The 15,873-nt window shown below is 37.4% G+C and overlaps 1 pseudogene; it reads right to left on the bottom strand.

Moving 5' to 3' along the window:
- Positions 1 to 11,814: 11,814 nt before the first annotated feature.
- LOC105725649 (histone-binding protein RBBP4-like) lies at positions 11,815 to 13,083 on the bottom strand (annotated as a pseudogene).
- Positions 13,084 to 15,873: the final 2,790 nt, after the last annotated feature.

Genomic DNA, 15,873 nt, shown 5'->3' with positions numbered 1-15,873 from the left:
CTAAGCTAAGGTTTCTTTAGTCCTTCTATATACAAATTAATAATGATTTATAAACCCATTCTGTTTAAAAACTAAAGGTTCTTGTCACCTGTTCCAAATACATAACAACCCTCCTCTGCCTCACAAGCAAATCAAATCAACAAAACCAAACCAAATAGGCAAATTTTAACTTTCTAAGGAAGTTTTATTAAAATTTAAAAAATTTTTTTTCCATAAGTTATTGGGGTATAGGTGGTATTTGGTTACATGAGTAAGTTCTTTAGTGGTGATTGCCCAAGCAGTGTACACTGCATCATATTTGTAGTCTTTTATCCCTCCCCCCTGCTCCCACTCTTTCCAGCAAGTCCCCAAAGTCCACTGTATCTTTCTTCTGCCTTTGTGTCTTCAAAGCTTAGCTCCCACATATCAGTGAGAACATGCGATGTTTGGCTTTCCATTCCTGTGTTACTTCAATTAGAATAATAGTCTCCAATCTCATGCAGGTCACTGCAAATGCTGCTAATGTACTCCTTTTTATGGCTGTGTAGTATTCCATTGTATATATATACCACAATTTCTTTATCCACTGGTTGATTGATGGGCATTTGGGTTGGTTCCACAATTTTGCAATTGAGAATTGTGCTGCTATAAACATACATGTGCAGTTGTCTTTTTAAAAATAATGGCTTCTTTTCTTCTGGGTAGATACCTAGTAGTGGGATTGCTGTATCAAATGGTAGTTCTACTTTTAATTCTTTAAGGAACCTCCACACTGTTTTCCATAGTGGCAGTACTAGTTTACATTCCCACCAACAGTATAGAAGTGTTCCCTGTTCACTGCATCCACACCAACATCTACTGTTTTTTGAGTTTTTGATTATGGCCATTCTTGCAGGAGTAAGGTAGTATCGCATTGTGGTTTGGATTTCCATTTCCCTGGTCATTAGTGATGCTGGGCATTTTTTTAACATGTTTATTGGCCATTTGTATATCTTCTTTTGAGAATTGTCTATTCATGTCTTTAGCCCACTTTTTGATGGGATTGTTTTTTCTTACTGATTTGTTTGAGTTTGTTGTAGATTATGGATATTAGTCCTTTGTTAGATGTACAGATGTGAAGATTTTCTCCCACTCTGTGGGTTGTCTGTTTACTCTGCTGACTGTTCCTTTTGCCAAGGAAAAGCTCTTTAGTTTAATTAGGTCCCAGCTATTTGTCTTTGTTTTTATTGCATTTGCTTTTGTGTTCCTGGTCATGAAATCTTTGCATAAGCCAATGTCTAGAAGGGTTTTTCTGAAGTTATCTTCTAGAATTTTTATAGTTTCAGGTGTTTTGTTTAAGTTCTTAATCTACCTTGAGTTGATTTTTTATAAGGTGAGATATGAGGATCCAGTTTCACTCTCCTACATGTGGTTAGCCAAGTATCCCAGCACCATTTGTTGAAAGGGGGCATCCTTTCCCCACTTTATGTTTTTGTTTGCTTTGTTGAAGATCAGTTGGATGTTTTTGGATTTCTTTCTGGGTTCTGTATTCTGTTCCATTGGTCTATGTGCCTATTTTTATGCTAATACCACACTGTTTCAGTGACTATGGCCTTATAGTATAGTTGGAAATCAGGTGGTGTGATGCCTCTAGATTTGTTCTTTTTGCTTAGTCTTGCATTGGCTATGTGGACTTTTCTGGTTTCATAAGAATTTTAGAATTGTTTTTTCTAATTCTGTGAAGAATGATGGTGGTATTTTGATGGGTATTGTGTTTAATTTGTAGATTGCTTTTGGCAGTATGGTAGTTTTCACAATATTTATTCTACCCATCCTTGAACTTGGGATGTGTTTCCATTTGTTTGTGTCATCTATGATTTTTTTTTCAGCAATATTTTAGGAAGTTTTAATGTCAGTTTAACAGGAGAACCTAATGTAGTTTAAACATATTTTATTACCCCTCAATATTTCTTTTGTGCTTGCTTTTCCTGGAAATCTAAGTCCAGAATTGAACCACAAGTATACTTTGCTGTAGGCATATGCTGGTTTTCCATAAATGTAGGAAATATGAGGAGAAGTACAGTGGCTCACATTGTAATCCCAGCATTTTGGGTGGCTGAGGTGGGAGGATAACTTGAGATCAGGAGTTCAAGAAGAGCCTGGCCAACATGGTGAAACTCTGTTTCTATTAAAAATACAAAGCTTAGCTGGATGTGGTTGGCAGGTACCTGTCTAGCTACTCAAGAGACTGAGCAAAGAGAATCACTTGAACCTGGGAGGCAGAGGTTGCAGTGAGCCAAGATTGCGCCACTGCACTCCAGCCTGGGAGACAGAGGGAAACTCTGTCTCAAAAAAAACAAAAACAAAAAAAGAAAGAAAACAAAAGAAGAAAAGAAATATGAGGAGATGCAAAAAGATAACAAAAAATTTCAGATGACATTGGTAAATATATATTGGCCAGTGCAAAATTTTGGACTGACTAGAAATTTTACCAGACTCCAAAATATTGAAAAGTACTTAGAAAACCATTTATGCTCCTATTGTTTGTTTTTCTCATTTACAAAGTTCAAAGTAATGATACAGTAGAACTTTATTATAATGATGTTACATTATTGTCTGGGAATGGCAATATCAGTTATAGGCTTTTGGTGTCAAGGGCATATAGGCTGGGCATTGCTATATATATATATAGTACTAATAATAATGATCATAGATATTTTTTGAAACTGTCTTAAATGTCTCAAATGGCAAGGTAAATCTTATTTACTTATGAGGAAGAGGTGATTACCATTTGTGGCTTTGCAGGTTGTGCACTGCATAAATTTTACGTAGTATTATTCACACTGGTGTTTATAAATGTGGTTGTGTGTGGTTGTGTGTGTGTGTGTGTGTATCTATGGTTTGAGTTTGTCTCCACCAAAACTTATGTTGAAATTTTATCCCCAATGTCGTGCTGCTGGGAGGAGAGACCTAATGGAATCCCTCATGAATGGCTCGGTGCTGTTCTCATGGTAGTCAGTGAGTTGTCACTCTGGTAAGACTGAATTAGTTCTCAAGGGAATGCATTAGATCTGAGGAGAGTGAGTTATTACAAAGCCAGGATGTCCCTTATATTTTGCCTCTTTGCACATGTCTGCTTGCCCTTTGACCTTCTCCACTGTCTTATGATGCAGCATGAAAGTCCTGGCTGGAAGCTCAGCCATGCCCTTCAATTTCCCAGCCTGAAGAACCATGAGCTAATTAATCCTCTTTTCTTTATAAATTACCCAGCCTTAGGTATTCTGTTATATTAATAGCAACACTAAATTGACTAAGACAAAAAATTGGTACTGAGGAATGGGGCTCTTGCTATACAGATATCTGAAAACATGGAAGAGGAAAATGGAAAATGGACAGAGGTTGGAAGAGTTTAGAGGGACATGCTAGAAAGACACTACGGCAGTGACAGTGAATAAAGTATTAAGGGCAATTCTGGTGAGGGCTTGGAAGGCAAAAGATGAGGGAAAGTTTGAAACTTCTCTTAGATATTGGTTAATTTTTCATGACCAAAATGCAGATATAAGTATGGAAAATAAAGGCCATTCTGAATGAGGCCTCAGATGGAAATGAGGAGTATTTATTTGTATACCAGAGCAAAGTTCACCCTTGCTATAAAGTAGCAAAGAGCTTGGCAGAACTGTGTTCATACCCTGGAGCTTTATAGAAGGCCTAACATAGAGTTATGACTTAAGAATATCTGGCAGAAGAAGTTTCTAAGTGGCAAAGCACTCAAGAACTGGCATGGTTACTTTTAACAGTTTATACTCAGCTACAACAGTAAAGGAATGCCTTAAAAGCAGAATTTATAATTAAAAAAGAAACAGAGCATAAAAGTTTGGTAGTCAACTGGTTGTCATTATACTACTAGTATATTGGCCAAACTTGGCCAGGTAGAACCTTGAATTTTCATAACAATTATGGAAACCTAGAAGGCTACAGCAATATTCATTAGGTATAATAACTAAATATCTATATATTTTAAATGTTGTTTATAGAGCAGGCTTTTAATATTAATCAGGGTCGTCCTCAGGATTTATGAGAAATTAATTGATGAACACCAAAAGGGAAATGTTGAGAAAATTGCAGGAAGGGAGGTGTCATTGATCCATGACTTCTCTCTTCCTTATTTGCAAAGCTTAGTATATCCAATTGGCTAGCCGACAGTTCAAGTTTTAGGGGAAAAATATTATTTAGAAGTAGATAATAAAGACAAAAGAGGTTTGGGTTAAATCAGGGAAATAATAAACTTTTGGATGTCAGAGGGACAGCTTGAGGTCATTAAACATGTTGTATATCTTAAAGAAAACTAGACTTGCTTCACAATTTGAGTTTTCTCTGCTTCTGAAATATGTCTCATGAAGAAATTCTGACCATATAAGATTAATCCACCATTTCAATTTGGTATGTTGCACTCAATAAGCAAGTGTTGTGCTTCACACTGGGGGATTCAAGAATATGCAATAATAATATTTGTAGAGTACTCTAAAGTTTACACATTCATTTCTCAGACCTCTTCTTGTTTAAAATTTTGGAAAGCAGGTATAATGGCTACCCCGTTAACAGAGACTAAAACAGACTCAGTGACTTTCCTGAATTTTGGAATATAACAAGTGCCAGATTTGGGAATCAAACTCAAGTCTTCCAACTTTGGGATCCATCTTATTTCTAGTATATCAGATTCTCTGCCCTAAACAACAACATTAAAGTTAGAGAAACATACATAGCCTCAAATATAGGAAGAGTGTAATTGAAAAATAAATGTCATCTTAGTAACATTGTTTCCCCCTGCCAAATTATACCAGTAAACAGGAGATTACAGTGCCAAATTGGGTTACATATTCTGATAGCATGACTTTTATATTTTAGGAGCAGTATATCTTGCCTTTTAGAAGTCTAGGTCCTGTTTTTCTTTCTTTTTAAAAAAATTATCATTCTACTTTAAGTTCTGGAATACATGTGCAGAAGGTGCAGGTTTGTTACATAGGTACACACATGCCATGGTAGTTTGTTGCACCCATCAACCCATCATCTACATTAGGTATTTCTCCTAATACTATCCCTCCCCTAGCTCCCCACCCCCTGACAGGCCCTGGTGTGTGATGTTCCCCTCCCTGTGTCCATGTGTTCTCATTGTTCAACTCCCACTTAGGAGTGAGAACATGCAGTATTTGTTTTTCTGTCTGTTCCTTTGTTAGTTTGCTGAGAAGGATAGTTTCCAGCTTCATCCATATCTATGCAAAGGACATGAACTCATGCTTTTTATGGCTGCATAGTATTCCATGGTGTATATGTGCCACATTTTCTTTATCCATTCTATCATTGATGGGCATTTGGGTTGGTTCCAAGTTTTTGCTATTTTGAACGGTGTCCTGTTTTTCTCAGTGTATTTTCAGAAACCATATAGTTGAATTATGTTAGTTTTGTATACTTGGAAATTGGACCTCTTATTCTTTCTTATGAATACATAGACTGCTTTTTTCAACAAGTATAGGGCTTAAAGAAAGCCTGCAGTAAATTCCTTTTGACCTTTTCAATCCATTTTCATGCATGATGTCTCTGGTAGCATATAAGACTTTTTGGGCCTCTCTGCATTTTGATACAAGTTATCAATTATCTTTTTTTTTTTTTTTTTTTTTTTGAGATGGAGTTTTTTGCTCTTGTTACCCAGGCTGGAGTGCAATGGTGCGATCTCGGCTCACCGCAACCTCCGCCTCCTGGGTTCAGGCAATTCTCCTGCCTCAGCCTCCCAAGTAGCTGGGACTACAGGCGTGCGCCACCACGCCCAGCTAATTTTTTGTATAGTAGAGACGGGGTTTCACCATGTTGACCAGGATGACCAGGTTTCACCATGTTGACCATGAGACCAGGATGGTCTCGATCTCTTGACCCCGTGATCCACCCGCCTCGGCCTCCCAAAGTGCTGGGATTACAGGTGTGAGCCACCGCGCCCGGCCTCAATTATTTTAAATTGATAGAGCCTATTAAATATCATAGGTATATGTAAACTCATAAAAGTGAATAGTGCTCTGAGAATGAGTGACCAAAAGCACTTAAGTTTGAGAGAAGATTTTAGCAGATATAAAGTCTGCTCTGGTTCAAATGTGTGTTACAGGTAAGTGCAATAGTGGTAAAAATTTAAGCAATTTCATCTCCAAACAGAGTCTGAAATTACTTGAGATGGTGGAATTCCATAACCCACCTACTGCTTTTGAAAGGTTGAAAAACATTTTTTATAGATATATTTGTTTCAATGCGGTTTTATGAGCATTTTCTACCTTTGACTATCTGTGATAGGCTTATTTGTGATGCTTTACAAAGCAGTATAGCAATTATTTTTTACTATTTTCAAAATCAGTAATTTTTCTTAATATGACATGTGTCGGCAAAGAAGGATGGATTAGAAAATTTGAATTCAGCACACAACACACTAGGATAGCATTTTCTCAATTGTATTTTGTGATTTCCTATCAGTAGTTCTTGTGATGTACATGTAAAAAAGCACTTAAGCATGGAAAAGCTAGAATAAATAGGGGCTTGCTATAAAAATTGTTGAGGAATCAGCCATTGTGCTATCTGTTGTCCCACCCTAGGATTGCCCAGTCTGTGTCCTGGACCTGGACCCCAGGCCTCTACATACCCTCTTATGTCAAGGCTGGGGTGGTGCTGCTGCTTGGTTCCAGACTCTTCTTCCTTATTAGGAGAAAATCCTTCCATGTTCTGTTTACACAGCAAACTGTTTTGTAGTGCATATGTGTGTGTGTCATATGGTACCCATATTTGCCTTACCCCTCTTTCTTCCCCAGGAAAAATGAACAAAAAGGTTTTCACAAGCATCATGAGATGGGTGACGTGCAGTACATCCCTCTCAGGAAGGGTTTGCTAGTCATGGAAGACCATTGCATTCCACAGATGCTGATCTTGTTGTTTTTTCTTCCTTGCGTGAGCAAAGTTTTGTTTTAACCAGTGCCTTGTGTGTTCTTCTTGGTGACTCTGTGCCCATAGATGATGCAGTGGGCTGAAGTCTGTGGGCTTCTACTTCTGGTGGTTGACATTGTTATCTTTGCCATCCTCAAAAGGTTGCCAGCTTCCTCTGCTATCAACCTGGTACTGATAGCTGGATCTTCCTGCTTGACAAAAATAAACAGGATTTTTTAAATTAAAAAATTCCAGTTAAGAATTTTTTGAAATTGTTATGTACACTTGGTGATAATGTAAAATGCACTGATAGATATCTTCTCACAAGCATGAACTATATTATTGGGAGATTTGTGATCAATCCTACTTAGGTTAATGCCAATTTTAATATCATGGGTACATTTAATTTATAGTTGGAATAGGGATAGATAAAGATGTCGTGTCTGCTGCAGCTATTGTGCTCTCACATGATTATCTTGGATTTTAAGAAGTCACAATAGTTGCCACTTCTTCTTTTAAAAATTCAAATGTACATACACAGTCACCAATCATATTCTCCAAATACATTGTGAATCGATCTACTTTCTTTTCTTTTTTTTGAGACGGAGTTTCGCCCTTGTTACCCAGGCTGGAGTGCAATGAAGCGATCTTGGCTCACCACAACCTCCGCCTCCTGGGTTCAAGCAATTCTCCTGCCTCAGCCTCCCCAGTAGCTGGGACTACAGGTATGCGCCACCATGCCCAGCTAATTTTTGTATTTTTTAGTAGAGACGGGGTTTCACCTTGTTGACCAGGATGGTCTCGATCTCTTGACCTCGTGATCCACCCGCCTCGGCCTCCCAAAGTGCTGGGATTATAGGCGTGAGCCACTGCGCCCGGCCCCGATCTACTTTCTTCCATCATCTCTACAATGATTCTAATCTAAGGCATCATCATCTCTCACCTGGATTATTGCAATAGCTCCCTCTAATTTATTCTCTATCTCATAGTCAAATTAATCTCTTTAAAATATTAATTGAATTTTGTCATTATTTTGGTCAAAACTCTTCGATGCCTTCCCATCATATTTAGAATAAAACCCAAGTTCTTTTCTTGGCCCATACAGCCTAGACTCTATCTTATACAAGTTGTTTTAGAAAATAGCAAAAGAGGAAAAGCTACCAGATTCATTTTATGCCATAACAAAAACCTCGTTACCAACACTTGATAAAGAGAGATCAAGAAAAGAGGCTAATAGGTCAATATCGTTCATAGACATAAATACAAATATCCCATATAAAATATTAGCTAACTGAATATTACATTATATTAAAACTAATATGTCATGAGCAAGTACTTTTTAATCCCAGAAATAAAATGATTGTTTAAATTCAGATAATCTATTCATTTAATTAATCACATTAAACAACATTTAAGTTCTTTAATATCATATCACTTCCAAAACTTTTATATCTGATTCAGATGTTTGATCTGAACTACAAAATTTCTACATCCATCTGCGTAATTGACATCTACATTTGGAAGTTTTATAAGCATTCTCAGAATTAACATATCCAGAAATGAGTTCCTGGTACTTTGTCCAAAACCTGATTCTCTCTTATTGTTCCCTAATTCAGTAAATGGCCACTCTTTTCCTCCATTCCATATGGTATCTATTTCTGGACACTTCTACTGTGACTACTGCAGCCCAAGTTGCCATCATTTCACCTGGAGTAGTCTGTTCGACGGTCTCACTCTGCTTCCACCCTGCCCCCTTCTGAATCTCCAATGTCCATTATACTGCTCTGTATACGTTGGTGTTCCTACTTAGCTACCACTTATAAGTGAGAACATATGGTATTTGGTTTTCCATTCCTGAGTTACTTCACTTAGAATATTGACTTCCAGTTGTATCCAAGTTGCTGCAAAACATTATATTGTTCCTTTTTATGGCTGAGTAGTGTTCCATGGTATATGTATACCACATTTTCTTTATGCAATCATTGGTTGATGGGCATTTAGCTTGGTTCCATATCTTTGCAATTGTGAATTTTGCTGCAGTAAATGTGTGCAGATGTCTTTTTGACATAATTACTTCTTTTCCTTTGGGTAGATATCCAGTAGTGGTATTGTTGGATCAAATGGTAGATCTACTTTCAGTTCTTTAAGAAATCTCCATACTCTTTTCCATAGAGGTTGTACTAATTTAGGTTCCCATCAATAGTGTATAAGTGTTTATTTTTCAACACATCCATGCCAACATTTATTGTTTTTTGACTTTTTAATAGTGGTAATTCTGGTTGGGGTAAAGTGATATCTCATTGCAGTTTTAATTTGCATTTCCCTGATGATTCCCTGGTGATATTGAACATTTCTTCATGTTTGTTGGCCGTTTGCATATCTTTTTTTGAGAAATGTCTATTCATGTGATTTGCCCACTTTTTTTTTTTTTAATGTGGAAAAGCAATTTATTCCATTTTAAGCACTTACACAGTTAGTCCTGGAGAGTAACAGGCCTGCTGGTGAAACAGGTCACCTAAAATGGAGATGGCATCAAACTAGTGGTCAAGGACTAACTCCTAAAAAAAAAAGCAACTTTTATCAAGAATTAATTTAATTTTTTTAAAAAATGCATATTTTATTGTGTTTTAGGTTTTGGGGCACATGTGAAGAACATGCAAGATTGTTGCATAGGTACATACATGACAATGTGGTTTGCTGCCTTCCTTCCCATTCCCTATATCTGACATTTCTCCCCATGTCATCCCTCCCCAACTAAAAATTAAATTAAATTTAATTTTTAAAACAAATACAAGTTATTGATTTACTCTTCTCAACTTGACAGTCTACTTGTGGTATAACTGTCAGGTAAAAACATACATCTTTACAACTTGGCGGTCCAAAGTTAAACAAACAAACAAACAAAAACACCATTTCATGGAAAGAAAAGAAACAACATGAAAACAGTTCAAGAAATGCACTGACGAGCAAAAATATATGGGGAAAGAGGAACATGTAGTGTTTTTTTTTTTAGCACAATTAAGTATAATTTATTGCAGAATACAATACACACAATAAGAGAAAAACAATAAACTGTTACCACAAGAAAAGGAATATTTGGTGATTATTGTTGAGCATAAGGAACACTTCTTAGAAATGACCTATTATTTAGATATTGAAAGATAAGTTGGACTTCAAAAGCTGGAAATGAGAGAACGTGTGTGTTTGTGAAGAGGGGGAAGAAGTTAGACTACTGTATCAGGGATAAACAGCATGTATAGGAAAGAAAGAATATTTTAGTTCAAAAACAGATCAAAGAGAACTGAAGATAGGAAAGTTAAGAATATAATCCCAGAGAAGTATGCGTTCTTGTTATAACCACCAAACACAGATATATGGAAGTAATACATAATCCTGTAAGATTGAGAAAGAGAGTTACATGGTCTTAAAAATGAACATTTATTTGTTTACATAAATAGAGAGATCGCAGGGATTTTTTTATTATTGTCATACATGAGGTCAACAAACATATGAAAAAAATGCTCATCATCACTGGTCATTAGAGAAATGCAAATCAAAATTACATTGAGATACCATCTCATGCCAGTTAGAATGGCGATCATTAAAAAATCTGGAGACAACAGATGCTGGAGAGGATGTGGAGAAATAGGAACACTTTTACACTGTTGGTGGGAGTGTAAGTTAGTTCAACCATTGTGGAAGACAGTGTGGCAATTCCTCAAGGACCTAGAAATAGAAATTCCATTTGGCCCAGCAATGCCATTACTGGGTATATATCCAAAGGATTATAAATCATTCTACTATAAGGACACATGCACACGAATGTTCATTGCAGCACTGTTTACAATAGCAAAGACCTGGAACCAACCCAAATGCCCATCGATGATAGACTGGACAGGAAAAATGTGGCACATATACACCATGGAATATTATGCAGCCATCAAAACAATGAGTTCGCATCCTTTGTAGGGACATGGATGAACCTGGAAACCATCATTCTTAGCAAACTGACACAAGAACACAAAATCAAACACTGTATGTTCTCACTCATAGGCAGGTGTTGAACAATGAGAACACATGGACACAGGGAGGGGAGCACTACACACTGGGGTCTGTTAGGGGGAAATGGGGGGACAGCGGGGGGGGTGGGGAGTTGGGGAGAGATAGCATGGGGAGAAATGCCACATATAGGTGAAGGGGAGGAAGGCAGCAAATCACGCTGCCACGCATGCACCTATGCAACAACCTTGCATGTTCTTCACATGTACCCCAAAACCTAAAATGCAATAAAAAATAAAATAAAATCTTCTAATCTTTAAAAAAATTATGTATATTTTATGACAATAATAAAAAAATCCCCGTAAACATGTAGTTTTGACTTAGCTGAAGAAACCAAGAGGAAACTGGTCTATATATGAAAATGTGCATCCTGCAAAGTCAGGTGTCAAGATTTGAGTAGGAATCTATATGACTTGAATCTCCCCTATTTCCTGAATAAAAATGACATCTTTCAGTATTTATATGTCATGGCTCAGACACCTACCTGATTCCTTACTCACTCTAGCCTTTACTTAAATGAGTCTGAAAAACTTGGGGATATAGCATAAGAAAAATAATCACACATAATATTCCCCTTTCTGTAGCTACTTTACACCTGGGTTTGTTACTAGAAAATTTCTGAAGAAAATTTCAATGTAAGTCTGTGGCTTTGCTGAATCAAGCCCCTCTGCCATTAATATTTAGAAAACTCCCACTGTTTGGGCTAACAGCATTATTGGTGGTACCTATTATATAAAGGGATAGCTGAACAAAGTCTGTGCCTCAAAACCAATGTTAAGTCACTCTCAGGGTTGAGAACAAAAAAGGGGAGTCTAAAATCACAAGAAGTAAAGACATATATATCTAGGACCCTTGTCCTTCCTGATCCACACTTCCTTCAGGGTCTTCATCGTTATAAATGTTCTCTGCCATTTGCCACACTTGGACGATATTGTCTTCTGATACAGAATGAATCACCCAAGGCTCACTGGGATTCCAGGAGAAATCAAATATCTTGGCAGTGTGACCACCATGAATAAACAACAACTCTGGTGGCCCGTCTTTGCATCTTCTGGGGATTGTTTCTCTCCAATTTTACTTAAATCCCATTCAGTCTGCGATCCGTACCACTGGAAGCCAGAATAGTCTTATTGTGAGGTGACCAGTGAACCTGGAATAGTTCATCCTTATGTGATTCAAAGGAATGCAACTTAAGTTTCAGATATCTCAGATCCCACAAGGCAGCAGTCTTGCCAGCTGATCCTGTGGGAAGAATGAACTCATTATAAGGATTGAAAGAGAAGCAGTTCACCTCAGCAGTGTGAGCATCAACTGAGTGGCTTGGTTTGGAAGTATTGTTTGAACGAGTATCCCATGTCATAAGTTTCCGATCATCAGCAACTGACCCAAACAGAGACTCATGGAGCAGATTCCAGGGAACATCTTCTACTACTGCTGTATGCCCTGTGAAGATGGTCTTCGCATCCACCACTGTTCCCTCCTTTGGAATGGCACTGATATCTCACAGGCAGATGGTGTGGTCATCTGAAGCACTAAGCAAGTGCCCACTGAGATTTGGGTTCCAAGAAAGCCCATAGCCTTCCTTCTGATGTCTAAGGAGACGCAAGTTTGGGTTGCATTCTCCAGAAGGAGCTGGTTTAGAAGGATGTTTTGTATAGTCAAAGACAAGAACATCACTGGTAGGAGTCTTTGTTGCAATGATACAAGGGTTCTGGGGCATGTAACAAGCCCTGTTTACTTCTCCCTCATGGTTGATCTTGAATTCTATTCAATTTTTCCACTAACTGAACCAAAACCTCCAAATTCTCCTTCCTCACTGTCGTAGTGTGACACATCAAACTGAACATCATCATTAGGGAGTTGCATGCTGGCTATAACAGGATGGTTTTGTTCATCCAATCTGTGTGTCCCCAGGACAAGTCAATGAATGCTGAAATCTTTCTCTTCTGGTCTGGTTACATCTGGAAGTCACTGGACAGTTAGGCTGGGCCACTCCAGAGCATGGGTCATCACCAAATCATAAAGAAAAGGAATGTTCTTTTTCCATATTTTGCACTTCTCATTAATCACTTGTTCTTCCACTGCATCGTTGAAAGCTTCCTTGTCAGCCATGGCGAGCAAACAAGCTGGAGGAATCCTGGGGTCGAGCATTGTGGGAGGGGTGGGGAGGCTGCAAGCTGATTTGTCCACTTTTTAATGGTATTATTTGTTTTATTTATTGCTGATTTGTTTGAGTTACTTGTAGATCCTGGATTTTAATCCTTTGTCAGATGCATTGTTTGTAAATATTTTCTCCCATTCTGTGGGTTGTCTGTTTTCTCTGATCATTATTTCTTTTGCTGTACAGAGCTTTTTAGTTTAACTAAGTCCCATTTTTGTTGTTGTTGTTGTTGTTGCATTTGCTTTTGGGGTCTTTGTTATAAACTCTTTGCCTAGGCCAATGTCCAGAAAGGTTTTCCTACATTTTCTTCTGGAATTTTTATGTTTCAGGTTTTAGATTTAAGTCTTCAATCTATCTTGAGTTGATTTTTGTATATGATGAGAAACAGGGATCCAGTTTCATTCTTCTACGTATGGCTAACCAGTTTTCCCAGAACCATTTATTGAATAAAGTGTTCTTTCTCCAATTTTAAGTTTTCATATGCTTTATTGAAGATCAGTTGGTTGTATTTGGCCTTATTTCTAGGTTTTCTATTCTGTTCCATTGGTCTGTGTATCTACTTTAATACCAGTACCATGCTGTTTTGGTTACTACAGGCTTGTAGTATAATTTTGAAGTTAGATTAAGTGATGCTTTCAGATTTGATCTTTTTGCTTAGGATTTCTTTGGTTATTTGGGCTCTTTTTTGGGTCTATATGAATTTTAGGTTTGTATTTTCTAATTCTTTGAAAAATGATATTGGTATTTTGATAGGAATTGTTGAATTATAGATTTCTTTGGGCAATATGGTCATTTTCACAATATTGATTCTGCCAATCTAAGAGCATGGGATGTATTTCCATTTTTGTCATCTATGATTTCTTTAAGCAGTGTTTTGGAGTTCTCTGTGTAAAGATTTTTCACTTCCTTGGTTAAATATATTTCTAGTACTTTATTTTATTTGCAGCTATTGTAGAAGGGATTGAGTTCTTGATTTGATTCTCAGGTTGGTCATTGTTGGTGTATAGCAGTGCTTGCAACTTGAAACTAGGAGTCATAAATCTAGGAGTCTTTTAGAGGAGAAATGTTACCTTTCTAGTGAATCAATTCCTGGACATCCCATTTGAAATTATCAACTCTTCGCTTCCTGCCACTTTCTTAGTGTTTTTGCTCTGTACCACTACTACCTTTTTTTTTTTTAATGTATTTTAACATGTTTTTCAATTTCAAAATCTTGGTCTGTCTGTTCTAATATTTCTCCTTCTAATTGTATATGCATTACAGTATATTGAAATAACTGTGCTCCTTAACTGTCTTATCTGGGCCTGCCAGTTCTTTTCACCTGGAAGTACCAGCTATGCTGTTAGATAACGCCAATAGAGAAAGGCCAGGTCCTTGTTAAAGTCAGCCCGAAAGATGTCAGTTTGTACAGGTATGTGTGAGAGAGAGAGAGAGAGAGAGAGAGAGTGTGTGTGTGTGTGTGTGTTTGGTGTAGGGTGAAGAAACCAGACACTAAGCAATTCCTTAGTTAGATCAGATCTTCACATCTTGCACACCAGGGAGAAGCAGCTTCAGGAAGAGACACATAGATTATAATTTGCCAGCCCTGAGGGTTTAGAGGGGTTCTTACAAGTGACAAATCACTTGTTTGAGGTTCTTGCCTGTTTCTTAGAGTGGCTCACAAGCATGAAACTTTTATATTGCTCTGACTTAACCTCTGAGAATACCTGGACCAGAAGTCTGAGTCATGCAGATATGGGAGCAATGAGGCTAGGCAGAAGCAAAATGAAAGGGAAAGCAAGAACAGAACCCCAAGAGAGTCTTCTCTCTTTTACTTTCTTATTCTGTAGTCCTACCCAGCAACCTCCTGCCTCAGGCTAATGCTGCTGTTCCACACGAACAAGTTCAACATAATATTCCCTTTCCCAGCAATGCCCTAGTGGTTTTTTCAGTATCTTGATACTTTTCTAAGTGGGATTGGACTTGGGGAAAGGGCCCAGAAACTGTGCTACTTCAGCATCTAATGTATTTTACTATGTAACTTAATTATTTTGATTTTTTTATTTGTTTGTTTGTTTCTCTTACCATAATATCTTTGAGTGCAAGGATTTATATTTGTTTTTTTCACTGTTGTGTCTGCAGGTTCTAGAACAGTGACTTACACAGTAAGTTCTCAATACTTATTAAATGAATCTATCAAAAAATAAGAATAGAAGAAAATTTGTTAAATTAATAAAGTCTATCCACTGAAAAAATACAGCAAGTGTCATATTCCTTGGAAAAATATTTAACATTTTCCTTTTGAAAATGGGAGCAATACTAGAATGCTAGCCATCATTGCAACAAAAATCAGTAACATCCCTTTAGCAGCAACCTCTAGCTAGAAAATAAGACACAAATCCAATTTATGTGGGAAAAAATAAGTTAACTAAACAATTTTAAAAACTAAGAGAAAAGTTGGTGAGGGTATGATGGTTAATTTTTTGTGTCACCTTCAGTAAGCTAAGGTATATCTAGATAGCTGGTATATCATTATTTTGGGGTGTATCTATAGGGTGTTTCTGGAAGACATTACCATTCGAATCAGTAGAGTGAGTAAAGAAGTCCCATCCTCACCAATGTGCATGGGCATTACCCAATCCATTGAAGGCCTGAATAGAACAAAAGAGTAGAAGATGGGCAAACTGTCCCTCTCCTTGAGGTGGAACATCCATCTTCTCCTGCTCTTGCACAAAGAATCTCTTGCCCTTGAGACTCTGGGG

This window comes from Aotus nancymaae, unplaced genomic scaffold (genome assembly GCF_030222135.1).
Source record: "Aotus nancymaae isolate 86718 unplaced genomic scaffold, 86718_ANA_hifiasm-v0.15.2.pri h1tg000007l, whole genome shotgun sequence".
NCBI lineage: Eukaryota > Metazoa > Chordata > Mammalia > Primates > Aotidae > Aotus > Aotus nancymaae.
This window is presented reverse-complemented; position numbering and strand designations above follow the sequence as displayed.